Genomic DNA, 24,728 nt, shown 5'->3' on the forward strand with positions numbered 1-24,728 from the left:
ATTTGAATAGTGCAATCCCATTTGTTGAAATCAGACAACAAATACAATTGTAGGTTATGACTGACACATTTTGAAGGGAGTTGCCAGCAATGGGGGGAGGCGGCTCAGGACATCAATAGCCATGGCTGCTTCAATTAAGGAGCTGTACTGGCTGAGTAGGAGTGATGTTGGAAATTTGTATTTGTAACTCCCTCCAAATTATACATGGCTCAGGCAAGATAATTTACTTCTCTTATCATAATTGTTTTAATTCACCTAAACAGTGTCCATTTGATATTTCAGGTTGTGGACTCTACCTACCTACAGCACCAAATGGGCAGTGTAAAACAGAGACATGATCAACACATGCAGCAGAGTTAGTTTTTAGGGGTAGGTTTACTTGAAAAAGTGAATGATGATTGGTTGAGTGACCTCTAATGTTACAATGCTATGGTTTAGTTCTTGCAGCCTGCCATAGGCACTGTAAAAGGGGAAATATTTTATAGGAAATGGAAAAAAACAATGAAGTGAAGAAAGAGTATAGCTAACAACTTCACAATAACATTTAGCTTCACAATAACAGGGGCTATATTCCATCGCTGGCAGCTTGGGTGTATATAATCAACAAAGTGTTTGACACTCTAATTAATTATAGTCTACTTAATTTTTATGATTTCCTTTGTGATAGAAAATGAATGGAGGTATGATTTAGGGCACATTCACACAGTAGCTAGATGGTTTATTTCCCAGGTCACATAGACTTAACTATACTACTTCTACTTATATTAGCACCTAAAAACACATGTTGACATTGAGTTTCCTAAATACATACCTAGGGGATTGGTCAGGCCTTTACTCTGGCCATTGATCTGAGCAGCTAGTTGTGCTACTACAGCCACAGTGTTATTTTTAGGCACTAGCTCAAGCAGCATGTCTTCTCATGCTGGGAATTACACTTTCTACCTACTGTGCATATGCATACTTCATTCTGCTTGGTCTAGGTGTTTCTGTTTTTTTGAAAAATTGCTAAGGAGAATAGGCAAGGGACAAGCAGTAACCCAGAACATGTTATCTTAGAAACCATGTATATGCCAAGCTTCCCATCTCCCATAAGGACAATTTATTCAGGCACCATTTATTTTTATGTCTTGTTCTTCAATCATGTTACAGGCATTTAACAGTTATGGTTAATATGCTAAATGAAAAATTTGAATGTATTTTTCTTGGCGCACACAGTGCTTTAATACTGTCATGGGTTTGCTGAAAAATCATTGACACTGATGGGTGTAACTGTCACCCTTCATTTAAGATAGCTGTTAAAAACAGTTAAAGCCCTTTTAAGAAACAATAAGAAGCCTCAGTCTCAAAGAAAGGCACACATTGCGACAATTTTCGGGAATAGCTGTACAATTTATGTATTTCAGTTACAGTAAAACTCCATTGGTCCGGCATCCAATGCTCCGGCACTCCTGATGGTCCGGCACCATCAGGAACCCAGAAGTGCTCCAGGCAGCCGGACAATTGGAGCTGCTCTGTGCCCGGCTTCCCCGATTCAGCCGCTGCTGAAACTGATCAGCAGCTGAATCAAGGATGCCTGGGGCAGAGCCGGACTATCGGAAGGCGGGGCTATGAGGGCTCTGGGGTGGCATCCCCATCCCACCCCACCCCAGATCCCTCATAGCCCCCCCCCTTCCGATAGTCCAGCATATCTGATAATCCGGTACTCCCTGGGTCCTAAAGGTGCCGGATTATCAGAAGTTTACTGTATTATGAAACTGTTGTATCACAAATGTTCTGTGTGCATATTCACCATTGCTGCCAGCTCCTGCAACAGGTTCACATCAAACTGAAGAAAATGAAAAGTACTTTTACAACTGAGTTTTGGCCAAACTATAGATATGCTAAGAAGCACAGGACTCTTACAGGAAGAGCCCCAAGCAAAATGCAAAGGGTAGACATAGATATAGATATAGATATAGATATAGATATAGATATAGATATAGATATAGATATAGATATAGATATAGATTAGATATACACTAAGGTCAGAGAAAATATGTTGGGAGGGAAGGCTCTACTTTGCAGAATCCATGCCATGCACTGCAACAGACAATTCTCGACCTAGATCAAAGAAAGCTCTGAAATGATGAGGAAACTAAGGCAAGATAATGCATGAATGGGTTTATTACTGTTGCATGGATTTGTGTATTTCTCATGCAATTAAAGAAAATGTAATGCTGTATACAACTCCTTTGTATAGGTTTACATTATATGACATAACGTATCACAAGGCCGCTGGGAGCTTGACTTCACTAGTAGGGTACCTAAAAATATAAGAATGATCATACTGGGTCAGACCAAAGGTCCATCCAGCCCAGTGTTCTGTCTTCCGACAGTGACCAATGCCAGGTGCCCCAGAGAGAATGAACAGAACAGGTAATCATCAAATGATGCATCTCCTGTTGCCCTTTCCCAGCTTCTGACAAACAGAAATTAGGGACACCATTCCTGCCCAACTGGCTAACAGACAATGAGGAATTTTTCATGCTCTTTTTTTGAAGCCTGTTAAACTCCTGGCCTTCACAACATATTCTAGGAGTTCAATAGGTTGACTGCATTGTGTGAAGAAATGCTTCCTTCTGTTTGTTTCACACCTGCTACCTATTAATTTCATTTGGTGACCCCTACTTCTTCTGTTATGGGAATGAATAAATAACTTTTCTTTATTTGCTTTCTCCACACCAGTCATAATTTTATAGACCTCTATCATATCCACACCCTGAGTCTCCTTTTCAGGGCCAGCCCGAGCCCTTTTGGCTCCCTGCGCCCAGGTGTGTGGCGCTGTCCCCGGGCGCAGGGTGCATGCGCAGGCCCACCCATGGGGCATCGGCCCGCCCCTCCAGGGAGCGTGGACCCACCCCTGGGGCGCACAGCGGATGCAGGCGCCAGTCACGACCGTTGGCGTGCAGCCCGGGGCCTGCCCCCGGGGCACATGGCGCATGCGCTGCCCGGCCCGGCCCAGCCAGCACTGCTGGCGCACACACCGGGCCATGCAGGGCCTCACGGCTGTGGGGGCAAGGGCACTGCTGTCCGGCGCCGTGGGGCCGGCGCTGCGGGAGCCGGGTGCACGGCTCCTGATGGCAGCTGTAAAGGACGCCATGCACCTCTTACAGCTGCCATCAGGCGCCCCCCATGGGTTGGCATCCTGGGCAGCTGCCCAGCTTACCCAGGCCTCCGTCTGGCCCTGTTCCTTTTTGATATGGTGAAAAGTCCCAGTTTTATTAAGCTCTCCTCATATGGCAGCTGTTGCAAACCCATAATCATTTTTGTTACCTCTTTCTGAACTTTTTCCAATGCTAAGGTATTATTTTTGAGATAAGACAATCACATCTGCACACAATATTCAAGATGTGGGTATACCATGGATTTGTAAGGGCAATTAGAAATCTTCTCTCAATCTCTATTCCTTTTTAATGATTTTTAACATTTTTAGAATCATATAATCATAGGGTTGGAAGGGACCTCAGGAGGTCATCGAGTCCAACTCCCTGCTAAAAGTAGAACCAATCTCAACTAAATCATCCCAGACAGGGTTCTGTCAAGCCAGGACTTGAAAACCTCTAGAGATGGAGATTCCTCCTCCTCTCGAGGTAACCCATTGCAATCCTTCATCACCCTCCTAGTAAAATAGTTTTTCCTAACATCCAACCTAGACCTCATTCACTGCAACTTGATACCCTTGATCCTTGTTCTGTCATCTGTCACCACTGCGAACATTCTCTCTCCATCCTCTTTGGAACCCCCTTCTGGGAGTTGAAGGCTGCTATCTAATCCCCCCTCACTTTTCTCTTCTGTAGATTAAATAAGCCCAAATCCCTCAGCCTGTCCTCATAAGTTATGTGCTCTAGCCACCTAATAATTTTTTTGTCCATCACTGGACTTTCTGAAATGTGTCCACATCCTATATGCTTTTTTGACTGCTGATGCACGAGTGGATGTTTTCACAGAACTATCCACAATGATTTCAAGATCTCTCTCGAGTGCTAATAGATAATTTGGGCCTGTCAAGGGGCAAGCCCCCTCAATGGTCTTGCTGTCCCCAAAGTTTGGGTCACTGCCCCCTTTTTCCAGGGCAAACACAATGCATAGACTCAGTTCATAGCTAATGTCCCTCTATCAGACTATATACAGCCCCGAAAGCCTAGTTCCAAAGTACAGTTCCCTCTATCAGGGTATATATGACCCAGAGGCCTAGTTCCAGGGGAAGCCTCCCAAACTGCTAGGGAGCAGGGTTGTTGTGAGATGGGAAAGTAGGGGGACCTGGGTCATCTCATTCCACCGGGTCCCAACCCAGGGCCCTGTTGGCAGTGTAAGATTCTGCTACCTATTTGGTGGGGATCCTACCAAAACACGCTGAGTTTCCAGAGGACAACCCTCCACCTTAGGCTACTTCCTACCATTCCTGGCACACTCCCCAGCTCCCAGGCATTACTCCGTGGGTCGGACCCTCCTGGATGGCCTCCCTGGCTGGGATTGCAGCTGCTGCTGCTGAGGCTGTGGCGGTGGCACCCACTGCTGGGGCTGCTCTAGAGCTTGGGCCTGAGTGCCTTCCCCTCTGACAGTCAGTCCCAACTGAGTAGCTCCCTGGGCTTTTATACCCTGACTCTCTCATGAGCATGCCCGGCAGGGCTGTCGGGGTGGGGCCTGCTCAGCCAGGGCAACTCCCTGATCCTTGGTGCATGGTAGATACACCTCGTCACTGGGCCCTATCATCTGCTACATATAGTTGGGGTTATATTTTCCAATCTGCATTAATTTGCATTTAATATTAAAATTAACCTGCCATAGATTGAATAGGATTGGTCTCAATGTGAACCCCTGTGGAACACTGCTAGTTACCTCTCTCAATTCTGAAAACTGACCATTTATTTCTACTCCTTATTTCTTATCTCTTAACCAGTTATTTCCTGAAAGGGCCTTCTCTCTTATCCCATGACAGCTAATTTTGCTTAACAGTCTTTAGTGAAGAACCTAGGTCAAAAGTTTTCTGGAAATCAAAGTACACTGTATCCACTGGATCCCATTTTCCACATCCATGTTGACCCTCAAAGAATTCTAGTAAATTATTGAGGCATGATTTCCCTTTATAGAAACCATGCTGACTTTTCCCTAACACATGATGTTCATCTATGTGTCTCACAATTCTGTTCTTTAATATAGTTTAAATCAATGTAACTGGTAATGAAGTTAGACTTACCAGCTTGTAATTGCCAGGATCACTTCTGTAGCCCTTTTTAAAAATTAGTGTCACAATAGCTATCCTGAAGTCTTCCTCTTTTCTGCAGTTGTAGATCATGTTGTTATCCAAGTAGGCAAAAGCACATTCTAGGTGAGGCCAGAGTAGGTGATCCTTCAGGTTGCAGGGGGCACATGGAGTCAGAAAGGCATATGGATAAACTGGTAGAGACCACTGCAGGTAGCAAAGGCTATTTTTTCTTCAAGCTTGAGTATGGTGGCATCTGCCAATACACTTTCATTAGGTCCAGGGTGATGCAACATGCTTCACCCAAATGGCTGAGGATTTCATCTATCCAGAACATTAGTGCCAAATTTAGAAATGGTATTAATTCTCTGGAAGTCAATACATAATCATTGAGTCCCATCTGGCTCAGCTGCTAAATTCATGACTGAGAAACAGAGGGTGGAAATTATCTCTCTCACACACTTACACTAATGTTATTTGTGTTTGTACATAAACAGTAGCATTAATGGGTTCATGCTGAAACAGGATTTCAGGTGTGAGCCATAAAATAAGGCTACTTTCCCCTATGAAGAAAGTAAATAAGATGATGACGGAGCTGCAGAAAAGACGAAAAGTGGTGTCTAAGCCTAACGTCAACACCACAGATAAAACAGCAGCAGAATAGGAAGAAAAATACAAATTTTCTCAATGGTACCTTTAATAGAGTCTTGAAACTTGTGAAGACTATAGCAACTGTTGTTGCCTAGACAATGTATAGGGCCTAAAGTGGTTTGTTGGTCTAAAACCTAGGCTTTGGGTCTCAAAATATTACATCTGTTAAAACAAAGATGATAGAGGGATTAAGAGTAAAATCAGTATTGCAGAAATAACAGTGCTAAAATAATGTTGTGTAATAGACCATTTTGCTAAATGACATAGAATTAACATATCATACTGAATAATTTTAGAGGAACAGTTTCTCCAATTTTACCAAAATCATCTCTTTTCTGTCATCAGTCTTATAACATTCAGTTCTTATACTGCATTTTTATATGAACAAAAACTTGTCTGCAATGTTATTGATAATTCCACCATTTCCATTTAATAATGAAGCAATCTCATTGCCAGATTATTTTATTACTAGTGTATTTAAAAATCTCCTCCTTATTGTCCTTAACTCTTCTAGCCAGTGATTTCTCCTTATATCTCTTGATTTCCCTTACCAATATTCTGCATTTCCTAACTTCTCATATATATATATCCATTGCTATCAAAGCATTTGCACTTTTGATGAATGGAGCCGCCGGGTGGCAGCAGGGCTTCTGGGGGTAGCGTGCACCCGCCAGGCAGTCGCAGAGCCCCCAGGATGTGGCAGAACCACTAGGTACAAAGAGGCTTAGTCTACACTGCAGAGTTTTTGCTTAAGAAGCCTTCTGTGGAAGAGTTCTTGAGCAAAAACTTCTTGTGCAAAAGCATGTCCAGACCTCAAAAGCGATGTGCTTCTGGGCAAGAGAGCGTCCACACTGCATGGACACTCTTGTACAAGAAAGCTCTGATTGCCATTAACAGATGGCCATCAGAGCATCTGTGCTTTTTCCGAGAGGGTTTTCTTGCCCAAAAACCCCTCCGGAGAATCCACACCTGCCTTTTTGCACAAGAGCTGTCACAGAAAAAGGAGTTATTCCTCATGAGAAGAGGAATAAGTCTACTGGCAAAAGCCCTCTGTTCTGTCATTTTCTTGTGCAAAAACAATCTTGAGGTGTAGACGCTCCACTGTTTTTTGCGGAGAGTGGAGCTCTGGGTGGCAATGAAGTCCCCAGCCACTGTGGGGAGAGCAGAGTCCTGGCTGGGCAGAGGAGTCTTGAGTGGCAGCTAAGCCGTGGAGGGAAAGTAGAGATCCATTTCCCTCACACTATAGAGAAAGCAGAGTTTTGGGTGGCAGTGGAGCTGCCTAGGGAAAAGTGGAACCACTTGGGGGGCCAGGGGAAAGTGGACTCCACCCCCCTCTCTGCATTGATCTCCTCTGGTCTGAAAATTCGCTGGTTCAGGACCAGTCAGGTCCCAAGGGTGCCAGGCTGGGAGGTTCAACCTGTACAATATTTGAAGTGCTAAAAGTCTAAATGCTGGAACAGATTAGGACATACAAAATACGCAAAATACAGACAACTGGGCCATCTCACGTCAACCTCCACTCACAAAATAAAAACCATGAATCTGTTAAACAGCACATTCTCCTGGCTCCCACAGAATTCTATCTATCCCATACATCTCAGCTCACAAAAGACCTTAGACCAAGGCGGGACAAAATCCAGCCAATGGGATGAATCTGGCCTGCCAAGATGCCAGATAAAGCCCTCATCTGGCTCCCTGCCTGCCTCACCTTGCTCAGAAAACCTAGCTGCGGGGTTCTGTAAATTCTGCGAGCTCCTGAAGCCAGAGTGTGGGGGTGGGGAGAGGAGAGGCTTCTCGTGCTGCCCCCACTCCCAGCAATATCTTAGTTTCTTACATCTAATATTCTCCAGAAGCACTTATGATGAAACATATCTAATTTGTGAGCATCTGTTGCCTTAAGTTGCCAGATTTCACTACTGTAGGTTGCTATAGTTACAATGATGGCTGAGAAGATGCTTAGTTTTGTATGTAAGGATATGGTATTAAGTTTCCAAATGTTCATAAATTTACTGAAGGCTGCATACATTTGCTGATCCTTATTCTTATTTTCTCAAGATGCACCATCATGGCTTATTGTTCATTGTCTGTTTTGATATTTAAAATTAAATCTGTATCTCTAATTACCATGGTTTTACATTTCTTTAGATTGAATCATAGTCCAAATTATTCCACCTTAAGCCATATTGATTATTCTTACATTGCTTGAGGCCATACTCAATGATGAGCAAGAACAAGAATGGAGATGGCATGCACGTTTGCCTTGCTTGTTTTAATTTCAAATGACATACTTAATCCTCTCTCCATGTTAATGTAATATTTGGAGTTACTGTAAAATGCCTTTGTTACATTGATAAGTTTCATTGGAATTCCATACTGCTTAACAATTTTCTACATTATATCCCTATATAAACTATTAAATGCTTTTTGAAAGTCTATGAAATTAATGCAGAGGATTCCTTGAAATTCATTCAAGTCAGACAATAGATAAAATACAGTGTGTCTCTGAAAGTCAACTAATTAAGGCCAGAAGGGAGTGTCAGCAACTTCCCAAACAGAATCACGTCACCATAACCTCCTCACTGTTAACTCCTACAAAAATTAGTGCTGCTGGAGTTCTTAAGGAAGGGCAGGGTTATGCTGAACACAACACTGGAGAGGACACAAGAATACATGTCGTGAAAAGATTACAGTATAATTTAAAATAAGATCCAGGCATTTATAGTGTACCAAACAGGAAGGAATGGGTGAAAGGGAAGACAATGATACTAACAATATGATCAAGTGGAAAACAATGGTACTGATTAGAAGAATCTGGTTACACGGATTAGATATTTGCACAACTTGATTCTGAATTTTTTAAAAATGTGTTCCTTTTATCAGCTCCCCTCAGGGCTGGGCTTACCATGAGGCGAACTGAAGCGGCCACCTCAGGTGCCAGACTGGGGGAGGGGAGGGAGAGGGGCGCCACTAGGACCCTGGAATTGAGACCTTTCAAAGTTTTGGCCCAAGCGAGGCGGCATGGGGCATCATTTGAGCTCCCCGCTTCAGGTGCCAAAATGTTGTGGGCCAGCCCTGGCTCCCCTTAGCTATCATTATTTGTCTGATATCTTGTAAGCTCCACAGTAGAAATGGGTCTTGAAGTAGGAATAAGAGAGGACAGTGGTCATATGGCCTAGCACAAATAAAACATTTCCTGTTCAAGGGGAATTATGTTGCATCATTGATAGAATGGGAATAAGGATATGGAACTTGGAGGAGTAGAGCTATGAAGGACCTTTATTTATGTTAACTTTTAAAAAATATATTCTCTTTAAATATACAGTGTAGCTCAGTTTCATGTTGGAGAGTAGTCATGAATGGCACATCATATGTATGCAAATTTCCAAATTGGGCAAGTGCATACAATAATTATTGTATTATAATTATAATCAGTGCAATCATAGATGTGTAGTTTAGTCTGAAACATAAAGCCTCAGGATTATTAGTAATGAAAATGATAAAAATGTATATATTCAATTTTTATTTGTTTGGTTGTATTAAAGCTTATAGTAGGACTACTGACTATCATGCTGATATGATACAGAAAATAGATGAAACAGATTTCAAAAAACATACAGACAACAGTACAAGGCAACAAAAGCTTATTTCAGATGTCACAGTATCAGTATGATTAAACACCAGCTAGTTATGTGAAGTGATGCTTTGACAATAATAATTTTGATCTTTGTTTCTGAGAATGCCAAAAGAAAAACAGTGTCAAAGACAGGCCTATTATTATAGCTCTTTACATCACTTTGACCGGATCACAGAATTTGGCAACAACAATCTAAATACTCCCTTGTTTTATAATGGATATAATAAAGCAATAAAATCAAATGATTGCTTAGTTAAACCATTAAATTATGTGCCATAAAATAAGCATTGATTGTTATTTCTTCCGTATTTTTCTGAATGTTTTCTGAGGTTTCTTTCTCCATCATCCACTGATAATCACCATAATATATGACATTTTCTTAAACCCATTGTCCTAGAAATTATTAGATGACTTCAGAAAACTTTTGTGCCAAGAGGTTAAACTTTGGGAAATAATATAAAGTGCTAAAAAAATGATGAAAACCCTTTTCTGCCACAACTGTAGATAGTAAATGCTCTAAAGCCCTCTTGGCATAAAATGCAGGTATCTTCCAGAACAGCATTCTATGTGAGATAAAATTTGGAATTTCCCAATATATCTTTGAAATAGCTTGAATATGTTGACCGTCAATCTGCTATTGACAGGGTGGGGTGGGAGACAAGGAGCTAGTGTTTGGTGATGTGCTGGTAAATTAGTTGGGTCTGATTTAATCTTTGATTATTTTGCATTTTTAATAAAAAGATACTGTTTTTGTGGAGTATGTGTGTGTGTGTATGTATGTTTTGATGTATGTCAAAGACTCCAAAATCTGGGAAAAGACACATTTATATAAAAGTAAAAAAATGGCATATTTGACATTTTTAATATATATATTAAGGGGTTTTTTTTAGTTTTTAGACATCATAAAGAATTTTTCCATAATATTTTTTGGTTATTGATCTCTGAATTTTAGAAATTTGTATACCATAAACTTAGCATGGGTTCATCTAAAACCAATACACATACTGAGTCAATATAAAAGAAAAACAAGAGCAGGAAAGCAGAAGAATCCATCTTCCCATTTATTCAGATTGTTATCCCTTAAAAATGCTAGAAATTCAAGTTTTTCCTTCTCTGGCTTGTACCAGCATCAAGTGGGCAAGGTTGGATCATAGCTTGCCATCCTTTCAGTGGAAGCCTGTGATCACATTGCTGAATACAATCACCTGTGGGAAAGGGCTGCTTTTGATTTGTCAGAAAGAGCACTTTGTATAAGTGAAAATACACCAAATCATCTATGCACAAAGGGGGCAGTGTGAAAAGCATCAGTTGAGGTTAGGTTCATTCAGATTGTCCTGAATTTACAATCAGATTACTGACTGTCCTCTAATAGCTACAGTGGAATTTCCTAAAAATGAAGGATCATAGCAGACTCCCGAAGGGAGCTCTGCACTATCAAAGCAGAGAAAAACAAATTAATTTTGATTTTCACACAAAGAAGCTTCCAGCTTTCTGGAGATATACCTACAATACCTTACACAGTTCTCACTACCTAAATACCAGGATTATGTTAAGCTGGTAAGAATTCAGAGAGTCATATATAAAACAATTAAAGGACTAGTAAGGTATTTTTGTTTTTTTAAGTAGTCAAGACTTAGAAGATTCAATTTAATTGGTTTATATGCTAATATTTCATTAAGAAGTATTTGAAGTGCTTGAATACCAAGAAGGAAGAGCAGTATCATAGAAAGCAAGCATGATATAAATAGGAATAATGAGATTAAATTAAGTACATAAAAATTTAGGTGGAATATTAGAAAAATGTTCTTACTTATGAAACCTCATAAGACAGTTGAATAATCTCTTCTAGATAAGCAGTGCCAATTCCACCACTCTACTTATTTAAAATTGGTCAAAGAACAGAAAAAGCATGCTATAAGAGCCTATTTTGAAATGGTAAGAGGATACCTTAGATTATCTAAATCTCTCAGTGGCGTGTGTGATTCAGTATACAATGTGATACTGTACTGTATACTGAATCTTGCAAGCCACTGAGAGATTTAGATAATCTAATGTATCAAATAGCACACTGATAATTTGCAAGCCACTTAACATGAATAGTCATAATGATTACTATAATCCTCAGCTTAACAGTATAATAAACATTGATGCTGAACTAAAATTGTGAATTTAGATGAAGTACAGAAGTCACAAAGGGTGCGTTTACACAGCACCCTTAGCTCGAAATAAGCTATGCAAGTTGCATAGTTTATTTTGAGTGTACAGGCAGTCCCCGGGTTACGTACAAGATAGGGACTGTAGGTTTGTTCTTAAGTTGAATTTGTATGTAAGTCGGAACTGGTACATATTGTCGGGGAAACTCTAGCCAAACATTTCTCCAGAGCTCAGTTTTATTCCCCCACACCTCACTTCCCTCAGTCCTTTATTCTCAAGCTGAGGTGTCTGCTGAGAAAAGCCGCTCCGCGTCTCCCTGGTCTGCTGGGGGGGGGGGAGCACTAGCTTCGCGTCTCCCTGGTCTGCTGGGGGGGGCACCAGCTTTGCGTCTCCCTGGTCTGCTGGGGGGAAGCAGCTAGTGCGGGGTTGCCTCACCCCGTTTGTAAGTAGGCATCCGATGTAAGTCGGATCCATGTAACCCGGGGACTGCCTGTATTTCAAAACAGCTTGTTTTGTAATTTTGAAATAACTCGCTATTCTGAAATGCCCCTTAGCCCTCGTGGAACATTGGATTTAGCTGCCCATTATTTTGAAATCTATTTTGAAATAATATGCTGCTTCAATAGATGCAGAATGGCTATTTCAGGGCACTATATCGGAATAGTGAGTTATAGGGTATAGACAGAACCAAATTACGAAATAAGTTATTTCAAAATACACTTAAAATAAGTAATACAATTTGTGTAGTGCAAATTACCTAACTTATTTCATGCTAAGAGTACTGTGTAGATGCATCTTGAGAGAGCAAGAAAAACTTACTGATAATCACATATTTACAGTCCTCTTTATCAGTTTGATGTAAGTATTAAATTTTGTAATATAAAAGCCAAAGCAAAAGAAATGGTAAGTGCCTTGTTGACAGTGCGTCACTGGTTAATCACTAGATTGGCTAGTAGTATAATTTCTAAAGCAGAAACTCAATAAAGATCTAGATGCAATGCCAGAGAAACCTATAGCATTGCAAATGCTGTGGTTTAGCAGGATTCCCTTTGCTATAGTCTCCTTGCAGCCTATTATGTTTGATGAGTTTGATCTCAGAGAGTATCTGGCTGTTTAAAATGAGTACTTATCTGATTTAGCGTCATTTTCTTTAACCCTCAACACAGATGACCTCTAAAACTCCCTCTTTTACAACCTGTTTTAATCTAAACTCACTCATTAATGAGATCTTGATTATTTTAAGTATTGTTTCTGTAAATGCTTTCTCCCCCATAGAGCCATTTTGCTCTAAAAGTATTTATTCTAGTGCCCATTACTTATTCTCCAGTTCTCTTCCATCTGCTTTATCATTAGCATTTGATATGGATTTTATTTGTTTTAACACTCTCCCCTTCCTTTTTCTTCATCATCCACTGATGCAACTCATTGGTGTCTCAAATTAGTTAACTAGATGCTTAACATCACATAAGCATATAACTATATCACAGAATCTCTATTTTTATTTTGCTTTTTTTTTACTTCTGGCATGAAAAACAACATAAGGATATAAAAGTGTTTTGATGAGGGATTATTTCTTCTTAGTGTCTCCATGACATCAAGTCAGATTGAAATGCTGATAAAATTTTCACAAACATTGAAGTATGTAGGAAAATACAACATAGGATTAGAAGGACCTCCTGGGTCATCAATACATTCCCCTGTTATCACATATCTTCACTGCTATTTAGCCACACTAACTAGATTTATTGTTAATATGGGTATGTGTATCTATATGTCTAATTGAAATGTAGGATATACCCTTAGTCTCATGTCATAAAATAGGTTCTCAATTTTTCTGATAATCCTAGTAGTACTTCTCTGCACTTCTTTTAGTACGAATTCATCTAAATTGAACTTGCGTTCCAGAATTGTACACAGGTGAAATCTGATTAGTGCCTTATACAGCAGTGTTAGTACTTCTCTTTCTCTACTAGAAATGCCTCACCTGACACATCTTAAGATGCATTTATCTTTTTCATAAGTATATACAATTGGTGGTTAATAATCATCCTATAATTGACTAATACACTCAGGGTCTTTCTCCTCCTCCATTTCCAAATGATGAGCAACCAGTTTGATTAGCTCCTCAATGAAGACCTTGCACTTTACAGTATTAAATTGCATCCCATTTTTATTACTCCAGTCCTTAATATCATCACAGTCTTCCTGAATAATATTGTGATCTTCCTCTATATCGACAATACCTCCAACTTCATATCATCAGCCAACTTTGTTAGTACACTGCTAGCTTTTATACCAAGAGCATACATAAAAATATTAAATAAAGTCCGTTCAGAGATCAATTCTTGAGGAACTCCAGTAGTAAGCCCCGCTACTTCCTAACAGTTCTCCTTTAGCCAGGTGTCATGGCTCGTGTACTCATTTCCCCTTTAGTCAGTTCCTTAGCTACAGTTCTTATACTAATCCACATTCTCAATTTCACCTAATAATTTCCCACATGATACCATATCAAATACTTTACTGATATCCAAATAGATTAGACTGACTACATTTCCTTTGACTAAAATATCAGTTATCTTACCAAAGAAAGATATGAGGTTAGTATGGCACAATGAACTTTTGGTTAACCCATGTAGCATTTTATCTCATTTTGCATTTACCTCCATGTCTTTAATTTTTCATTCAAAATTAGTTCTAAAGCCTACTGATGTCAGACTAACTGGTATACAGTTGCCCAGGTCTTTCCCTACCCCACCTCATTCTTAAATATAGGTATTAGGTTTGTTATTTTCCATATATAGTAATACCATCAATTTGATAAATTTCTTAAAAATCTTTTAATGTCAAAGGAACTTAGGCTCCTAAATCAAATAGATGCTTCTGTAAATCCCACCATGAATTGCTGAAGAGCTCCAACCTCTTTGAATTCCCAAATCACAAAGCACACTGACCTCTTAGCTCCACTCAGCCCAGCTCCTGTTCCTAACTTGTAGAAAGCAAGTCAGTCATATAGCCCCAAAATGAGAGCGTTTAGAATGGTATATTTTCTACTTCTAAAACATCAACTTGACAAATGAGGTTTTAAATAAAGTGTATGGCACATCCTTACATTAATATTTCTTGCAAATAAACAGAGAAGAAATCATAAGTAACTGAAATACTCTTGTATGTAATATATGTGCCCTTAAGGTACAGAAACTTTGGCAATGATTCATGGCATAAATAAATATTTATTGAATTTTCCTGTATTTGCACTTCCATCAGTTTTTACTAATAAGAATGCTGTTTGAAGGCTTCAATATAAAGTTTCTTCAGGCAATGAACAACTCTTTTTAATGATGAATTCTGCTACAGACAAGAATAAAAATGGGTATTTGTATGCATGTATGCTGGTAAGTTTCTACATTTATGTGATATCTGTTCTGTTTTTCTTGTTTACCTGATTTTGCAACTGTTAGTCACTTACTCATGAAAGTAGCTCTTTTATTGACTAACTTCTAGGATAGGAGGGGAGGATCTTTTTCCAGTCACATGTAGTGAAGACTTTTGCCTGAGAAATACTCTTGCTATGGGAGGGGATGGAAGAAGTCATCTTGAAACTGTAAATCTTCCTTTATTGCAGGACCTCAAATTTAGAAGTTACACCTGAAACTTCCTAATCAACCTGTTTACCTGCTTCCAAGGAACCTCAATAAGGTAAACATGACTGAGCTATCTAAGTCCTCTGATCTTTCAGTTTTAGCAAAAGATGTAAGATATTGGTGTGGTGTATTTAAAATAGTAATGAAGTTGTCAGGTGCAACAATGAACAATTCTTAGCTATACTGAGAAGTATTGCACATGGTACAACTGGTCAAAATTATTTGAAATTGGATTTCTTGACAAAATTTCTCATTCAAAATTTAAACTCTGACAAATTCCACATTGTTTTGCATTTTCAACCAACAATGGAGATGGTGGAAATGCATTTGATTTTAGAAATTTTCACTGAATTTTAAAAAAGGTAAAGATTTTTAAAAATTATTTTTTTTCCTTTTTATCCAAGCTTCTGTATTCATGGAAACAGTTATAAAAATGATGAAAAGCTGCCTCTCCCCATGATACCACTGCCGCCCTGGTCTGTACTTACTGAAACTCTCCCAAGCAAACAAAGTGCAGATAAAGAGAACTAGTTAAATTTTGCTTTGGTGCAATTATAACTATCTCGTTTACTGGGTGAATCAATCATTTGCCTTAGTGTTACCTCCTGGTAATAAATGCCCCAGATGCTTTGAAGAAGCATGCAGAAAAAGAGACTGCTGTAATAAGCTTTTACTGAGTGTGGTGTGTCCTCCCAAGCATGTCAAGCTCTGTTGGGCAAGCTGGTGTGAAGGAATGAGGAAAGCTGTGACCACATACTTATCCCCTCCCTAGCCTCTTTGCTCAAGGAGAAAACAAGTGCCAAGTCTGTGCTTAGCTCTATCACAAGCACCCAAATGGTAGTGAAAAGGCTTCTTTAATTTTTTTTTTTGTTTTCTTATATAGCAGTAGCTTCAGTCTAGTCTTACATTGTGAGGTTCTGAGGGCAGGACCTGTCTATTTTTATATTATGGCTGAAGAACCATGAAAATCCATCATTCTATTTATTTTTTTTAAATTACCAAGATCAAACAAACCTGAAAGTACAATAATTACTAATACTCCAAATATCAGGCTCAATACAGTAGGTCTGACAATGAAGTTTGAAAGTTCATTGAAAGAAACAAAAGTATTAGGACAATAATTTAAATAAACAGTCACACATTTTCCAAACATTTATATTATCATACTTTAGATCCCGTTCATACAGTAAATTGGTCAAATTCCCACTCAATACATGTAACATAAATATTTACATATTTATATTTTCATGGGAATTTTGAATGTCTGTTTTCATTTTGTGAATACTGTATATATCACATCTAGAACGCATATCTTCTTTTAGGTTTGAAAACCATATGTTTTTGTAGAAAAAAATTAACTCGCAATCTAAACTGAAAAAATAAATATATAGTGTACACTTGGGAAGCAGTTTTGTCATGATATAATGCCTCAGATATGTACAACGGTAATGACTGGCATCAATTATTTGGTTCTGACTGGAATAATTTATAAGGTACAGTATATTTTTTTCAACTGCAATCAGCACTATATTAAAAGAAAGAAGCATAATATCCCTCAACATAATATAGACTAGTATTGTAAGACTAAGTACTAGTATTTATCTTACTGGATTAGCTTATTTAATAAACAATAGAAGTTTTCAAGAGGATTATAGCATTATTAGATGTGTATGGGTGCTTCTCCCCTCCCCCTGAATTATCTATATTGCCTAGATTTCTTTATGATGTAAGTTATGCCTCTGTAGATGGTGACATACATTTTCTCAACCTGATACCACATGTCCTTTAATGTCTTTTTCAGGATTTTCACTCATGTCAGATAGGATTCTTCTTAAACTAGTGCACTCTCCTTCTTTAAAGGGACCCAAACCCTCATTTATCACTTCTTTCTTGGATATTTTTTTTTTATCTCAGCCAATATTGTGTTTAAATTTCTGGTAAGACCAAAACCTGTTCGTAGTTTCTGAGAAGGAAAAAAAAATCTATATAATGAAAAGAACTTGGCAAGGAAAAAAAACTTGTAAACAGAACAAAAAAGACCCCACTTGTATTACTATTTTTGTCTCTAGAATTTCTACTAGTGCATTTTTATTTTCCTTAGTTAGAATACATTTAGGGTGTGTCTATTCTACAGGGTTTTTTCAAAAAACTTGGCCTTTTTTTGAAAAAACTTCCCCTGCATATAGACTACTGCCACGTTCTTTTGAAAGTAAATTGAAAGAACTCAGCACTTTTTTCAATCGTGGAAAACCTCATTTTACGAGGAAGAATGCCTTTTTTTGAAAGTGCTCTTTCAAAAAAAGGTGTGATATAATGCAAACTGTGCTTTTTTGAAAGAGAGCATCCAGACTGCCTGGGTGCTCTCTTTCGAAAAAGCAGCTTGCTTTTTCAAAAGTACTGGTTGTAGTCTAGACTCTCTTTTTCGAAAGAGGCTTTTTCAAAAGAAGCTTGCAGTCTAGATGTAACCTTAGAGTATTTTGAAACAAATCGGTTATAGTAGACTTGAAATTATGATTATTCTGATCCATTGCAAACAAGCATACACACTTCAGGATGAAGTTTAGTCAATATATGAGATTAGGAGAATGGAATCCCATCGAGAAGGAGACACACAACAAAAGAAGCATGATTCATTAATAACACAAAACAAGGAAACCCATCAAAGCCATGAACCTATATCAATCCAACTTTTAAAATTGGATATTACTTTATGTTATGGGGAGACACTAAGGGTAATACAGCAGTATTATTCTGGAATAACTACATTCCAAAACATTTGGCGTGTCTACATTACAAGAAGTTATTTCAACGTAGGAAATAACATAAGAGTTGGAGGACTTCTTATTCCAACTCCTGTAAGCCTCATTTTATGAGGAGTAATGGAAATTGGAGGGAGAGTGCTCTTCCTCAGACTTCCTGCTGTGTAGACAGTGCCAAAAGTTGAAATAAACTATTTTGACTTAAGCTACTTAGTTGACATAGCTAAAGTTGTATAGCTCATTTCAGTTTTAGCTCTGCTGTGTAGATATGCCCTTATTCAAGGATCAGCAGAAATCAAGTTACTTCCAGATACCACAAGCCCCAGAGGGCTGTGAAAGTAGGATAGTGACTACAGAATAGGTTGATCTTTGTACAGCACTCTCCTATTCTTCTCCATCAATGTACAGAACTCGTTGAGAGGGATTTTAGCTTCTCCAGTATTGATAGACTGTTAATAGGAGAGATGTCAGCCTCCTCTCAATTACTATACTTTGTGGGCATGAGATGATCAAAATTGCTTCTCTTGCTTTCTCTCTGGTTAACAATTATTTTTTTCAGGGAAAGAGTCTAGAACATGTCACAGTCTCCTGAATTTTCTTCCCTGACTGAATGACATCCAATCAAAAGAAAGCTCTGTCCTATGCAAGCTGGGAAGATCATCAGTAAAGCCTCTAACTATACCATTTTCTCAACTGCTATACCTATATATTCCCAGTTTAAAGAATTAATCATATCAAAAGAATGAAGAATTACAACAAAAAATTTGGGCTGGATAGCAATTCAGGTTTTAAGTATTTTGTCAAACTTTAAAGAATATACAACATGAAACAACTTCTGGAATCAAATTAATCCACAAACAACATATACTTTATGGCTATGTGTAGACGGGCATGATTTTCCGCAAATGCTTTTAACGGAAAAGTTTTCCATTAAAAGCATTTGCGGAAAAGAGCTCCTAGATTGGCACAGATGCTTTTCCGCAAAAGCACTTTTTGCGGAAAAGCGTCTGTCCCAATCTAGACGTGCTTTTCCGTAAAAAAGCCCCGATTGCCATTTTCACTATCGGGGCTTTTTTGCGCAAAACAAATCTGATTTGTCTACGCTGGCCCTTTTGCGCAAAAGCTTTGCACAAAAGGACTTTTGCCCGAATGGGAGCAGCATAGTATTTCTGCAAGAAGCACTGATTTCAGACAGTAGGAAGTCAGTGTTCTTGCGGAAATTCAAGCGGCCAGTGTAGACAGCTGGCAAGTTTTTCCGCAAAAGCAACTGCTTTTGCGAAAAAACTTGCCAGTCTAGATGCAGCCTATATGTTTGCATAATATCTTGAAAGAGGAAGAGAGAGAGAATAAAAAGAGAGACTGAGTTCAACTATACATCCAATATATGATATTTCTCAATGGCATACTAAAATTAAGTTGATTTAAAACTCTATGTCTTCCTTTTCTGAATGCAAGTCACATTTTAAATGAATGAATGACTAAACCAAAAAAATCAGCAGCTCACAAAACATTCCACAAAAAACTTCTTGTTCAAAGCATGAACATTTTATTGTCCCTAGTAGTTTTCTTTATTGCCTATTTCACACAAAAACAAGTATCAGACTGCTATGTGCAGTCTATAGTTTACTTCCATTCAGCAAGTACTTTTTCCTGAATCTATTAAGATAATTCAATATTTTTATTAAGAAAAAAGGAATGACAACTTGTTCTTTATTTTAAACACAACTAACACTGAGATAAAGCCTATGTAATATATACTATATAATTATTTTGGGGGGTCCACAAAGCTATCAATAATATAGTCAATACAGAATTCATATTCCTCTGTTTCTTTTCTAGCAGATATGCCAAAAAAACACAATCATTTTAATATAGTATTTCTTAAAAGGTCCTTACCTTGTGAAAGACTTTCCCACCTTTGGCAGACCCTTAAAATGGAATATTTACCTGTTAAAATAGATCATATAATCTATTGTTAGTGATATTTCAACATTTTAACTATAAAAAAATCTCCATTTACTTAGCAACTGTATAGAGAACTTCAAAGTAAATACTGGAATTAATTTATATTCATTAACTTCAATTATTATCCATTGCTTAATGCTAATAACTAAGAGTATGTCTACATTGTGCGGCTATTTTGGGATAGCAGAAGTATCCAAAAATAACAAACCCATGTTTTAAGAAGTCACCTGCTATTTCAAATATTTTTCAAAATAACAGGAGTGCAATTTGGGCATCCCGGTAACCCTCATTCCACAAGGGACTTCTTCATCCGATTCATGGTAACCCTCATTTCACCAGGATAAGGGCAGTCAAAGGAAAAGTGTTCTTCCTTCGACTTCCTGCAATGTAGACTATCCCAAAAGCCAAATTAACCTACTTTGACTTAAGCTACACAATCGACATAGCGTAGCTTAATTTGACTTTAGCCTGCTGTTTAGACGTACCCTTAGTGTCCAGGAGATTTTTTGTTGAAGCATGTGGGTACCTATCTACACCCCTAGGTATCTAAATACCTTTTAAATCCAGATCCTAGTCATTTGTGTGAACCTTCTTTTCTTTTGTGAAAATACATAGAATACCACCCAGTGAAGTCTTGTGACAAATATCATTATCTCCTCAGGTGGTAAGAAGCATGTGGGCAGTGAAAATTCAAAGTTCTTCTGACAACTACAGTACAACATTTTTTCCATTATCTTCTGAGACAAATTTTTAACCGTGCCATGATCAAGGATTTGGTTTTGCACCTCAAAATGAATTCTAGGTGCATTATTATATACCCAATAGACAATGATTAGGCATTTTAGCTACTTGATGTACATATATCAAGCATCTGAAGTATAGAAAGTACTGTTACCCATGTGACAGAGCAGAAAGGTAAAGTTTGGGGCTTTACACAGTAGTTTTGTTTGAAGGAGAGATATCTGATGTAGAACCCGGGTAATTCTTGATGTGTGTACACATAACAGAAATACACACAAAGTCTTGTTTCCTTCAGCAGCCATAGGGCTGTACAGCACACATTCTACTTGCTCAGAAATTCACTACTGACCTCCTCCAGCCAGCATTGGGTACAAGAAAAGCCTGTCTTCTCTGCCTCTATTCAGGGTAACACACAACTGCTGACTCATTTACTCCAGTTCACATAATCTGGAATAGATGCCTAACCTGTGGGGTTTGGAATCCCTTGGGGAAGCCCTTTCTCAACAGAGAAGTCAAATCACAAAATCATAGAATATTAGAACTGGAAGGGACCTCAAGAGGTCATCGAATCCAGTCCCCTGCCAGAGGTCTATCTAACCTGCTCTTAAATATCTCCAGAGATGGAGATCCCACAACCTCCTTTGGCAATTTATTCCAGTGTTTAACCAGCCTAACAGTGAGGAAGTTTTTCCTAATGTAAAGCCTAAACCTCCTTTGCTGCATTTTAAGCCCATTGCTTCTTATCCTATCCTCAGAGGCCAAGGAGAACAATTTTTCTCCCTTTTCTTGTGACACCCTTTTGAAAACCACTATCATGTGCCCCCTCAGTCTTCTTCTTTCCAAACTAAACAAGCCCAATTTTTTCAGTCTTCCTTCAAATGTTCCTTAATATGTTCTAACACCACATCTTTAATCCTATTAGTAACGTTTTGTTGACTCAATAGTAGGTGGTTTTTGGGTCAAGAAACATATTAGGGAAGGAAGGGAAGGGAAGGGAATTAGGGAATTCTGCCTTTGTTCTACTCTAGTGATAAATAGCAGACATAAATATATCTTAAATGGTGCTCATGCTCTGTTTGCTTTGGACTTCTCCACGGTTGCCAGAAGTTACCAGTGAATCTCGTCCTAAAAGTTAAGTTTTATAAAGCGATTTAAGATTTATTCTTAACATATTCAAATTATTAGAAATTTCACATAGTTACATTGTCTTTGAGTTTTGGATTTACTTTTCATGTATAAATGTAAATATTTTAATGGAAGAAATTGTCCGACAAATGCTATGCTACGTGAGGTTAAGATTGAGGGTACATGTCAAGACTTCAGTTTGAAAGCTTTAGAGGGACATTGTCATAGATCCAAAAACCAAGTTTTATAAACCCAGCAAAAATCTTCAATGACACCATGAAGGGAAACAAATTGAACAATTCTATGTCTTTAAAAGCATTGTATCTAATTTGGGACCATAAATATTAATATTGATGAATAATAAGTTTATGTTTATTGCACGATGCCACTTCCAGGGATGAGTCTATTTGGATGCATTAACCATCCCATAGATGAATTTGACCCTTAATTGTTATTCCAGAAAATAATTTTAGTCCAAATAGCATAAAACAAAAGGATTTTTTAATCATTTCCAAGATAATGATGGAGGAAGAACCAAACACACATGCTACTGTATTTTCAGTTTGAGATTTATTTTTAAATTCTTCATTAGAAAAGTGAGAAAATTAGCAAGCACTTCTCTCACTTATATCAGTCACAGGATTGACATTTCTCACTATCAATGTAATTATTGCAAAAATTTAATGATAAAAATAAAATGATTTTAAAGAATATTGCTTCTGGCCTTCCTCTCACTCTTGAGTAATTAGTGGTTCCTTTATTGTTCAGAATTGCATTTATTTTAACAAGTAGGCTTATGCAAATCGCATGGGTCCAGGATTCAGAAAATTCAGTGAACGTTTTCAGAAATACTATTCCCTAATGAATAATGCTTGAAGCATGGTCAGTTTTTATTCTATCAGTGGCTATAGCTGTTGGATTCTTTCCATTCTGATACTTTGTTAATATGAATTTGACAATATGGTGATTCAGAGATGGCAAAAATATGACAGGCATAGCAAATCTGTCTTCCATATTGTTAGGACAGGAAAAGGGAATTTTAAGCTTCAAATAATATCTATAAAGACATATACATAAATAGAGGCTTGCTACATTGTGCAGCAGTCAAATCTATAGACCTATCGAGAAGAAAACATAACCAAGAAATATATTCCACAATTTTTAAAAACTTGATAATGTTGGATATGTTTAAAAAACAGACCCGAAGCTCCTAATGCAGAAAGGATCACTACAGATATAGTAATATGGGAAGACACACCATCTTCCTTATTTCATCATGCATCCAGTAACTGTCTTCTAGTGGCATATCTTTAAAGTCTCTAGCTCTCTTTAAATACCTCTCAATCCTTGCCAGAAGCTGAACAGTGAGCTTGACCTTCTTGCCCTATTTTGTTACTGTTGGATCATCCAAGTGTTACTGACAGGATTAAAGATGTTGTATTAGAACATATTAGGAAAGGAGCATAGGCTGCAACTAAATGGAGGTTGTTGAATCTCCATCACTGGGGATATTTAAGATCAGGTTAGACAGACACCTGCAGGGATGATCTAGATGATGCTTGGTCTTTCCAGGAGGTCAGGGGACTGGACTTGATGACCTCTCAAAGTCCCTTCAAGTTCTAGTGTTTTATCATTCTGTGTTTCTAGATCTGCTTGTTCTAGATCAAGACTTACCCTGACTTGCCTACACAATAATTCTAAAACATGTTGGTTACCACATGATGGACAAAAAATAACTTAGGGCATGTCTACACTTGCTCATTAGTTTAAGCTAGGTAGGCAAAGGAGGGCAACCAGAGTTTCAAATGAAGCCCGGGATTTAAATATCCCGAACTTCATTTGCATGTTCCCGAGCGCCGCCATTTTTAAATCCCCCTTAGTCTGAATTTCATGCCATGGAGTAGGTAGTTCAAATTAGAGATCCTAATTTGAACTACCGTTACTCCTCTTTCCATTCCGGCACTTCGAACTACCTACTCCGTGCCGCGTGTAGCCGTGGGAATGGAGTTTTAAAAATGGCAGTGCCCGGGAACATGCAAATGAAGCCCGGGATATTTAAATCCTGGGGTTCATTTGCAACTCCGGTTGCCCTTATTTACCTACCTAGCTTGAACTAACGAGCTAGTGTAGACATACCCTTATTTACTTTCTAGTCAAGATAAATCCACCGAGAAACAAAGTCACAAAGAAGTTCCTCTCTCTCCTCACCACTGTTTGAGGAGCAATGTTTCAAGGGTGGCTTTTGAAAGGCACTAGTGTTGCTTCTCCTATGCAACACAGCTTTGCAGCACCTTGTTCCAAAAACCTCCTAGGAAATAAACAGCAAGAAAAGTAAAACCAATGGTCAAAATGAACAAGCTATGGCATCTTAATTCACTTTTTTGGAGGTTACTAGATTTTTCTGGTTGTAAAGCTAATCTTCAAATTGTGAACCCAAGTAAAGTGATGCAATGATATCTAAAGACAACATGAAATAATTTAGTGGTATGACATACCAATATTTATCAATAGGCTTCAAATTAATAGGCTTCAAATGTAAATATCAACATAGCTATTTCACTGCTGATCATTAATCTTTTCAAGCAATTTAATCAATTGATGTCACTGTACTCAAATCACAAGAATATCAAATTAGTGGATAACAGCATGAACTTGGCAATGAAGAGGCACCATCATAAGACATAGATCAACATGAGCTACTGTGTGACCATTTTGTTAGCAGGAGTGGGCTTAGTCTGGTGGCGGGCAGAATCAGAGAAATTGCCTACCATTGCTTTTCCCCCCTAATCTGACACACAAGTAAAGTAAAAAGAGCG

At 38.3% G+C, this 24,728-nt stretch overlaps 1 protein-coding gene across 2 annotated transcripts in view; it reads right to left on the reverse strand.

Moving 5' to 3' along the window:
* Positions 1–24,728, reverse strand: part of TENM3 (teneurin transmembrane protein 3) — a 2,279,325-nt gene that overhangs the window by 1,880,569 nt on the left and 374,028 nt on the right. For both annotated transcript variants that reach the window (XM_075930245.2, XM_075930244.2), the window contains one exon: positions 19,978–20,028. The gene's annotated coding sequence lies outside the window, so the exon portion shown is untranslated. The remainder of the gene's footprint in view (positions 1–19,977; positions 20,029–24,728) is intronic.

Source organism: Pelodiscus sinensis, chromosome 4 (genome assembly GCF_052426305.1).
Source record: "Pelodiscus sinensis isolate ZL-2025 chromosome 4, ASM5242630v1, whole genome shotgun sequence".
In the NCBI taxonomy this organism is placed as follows: domain Eukaryota; kingdom Metazoa; phylum Chordata; order Testudines; family Trionychidae; genus Pelodiscus; species Pelodiscus sinensis.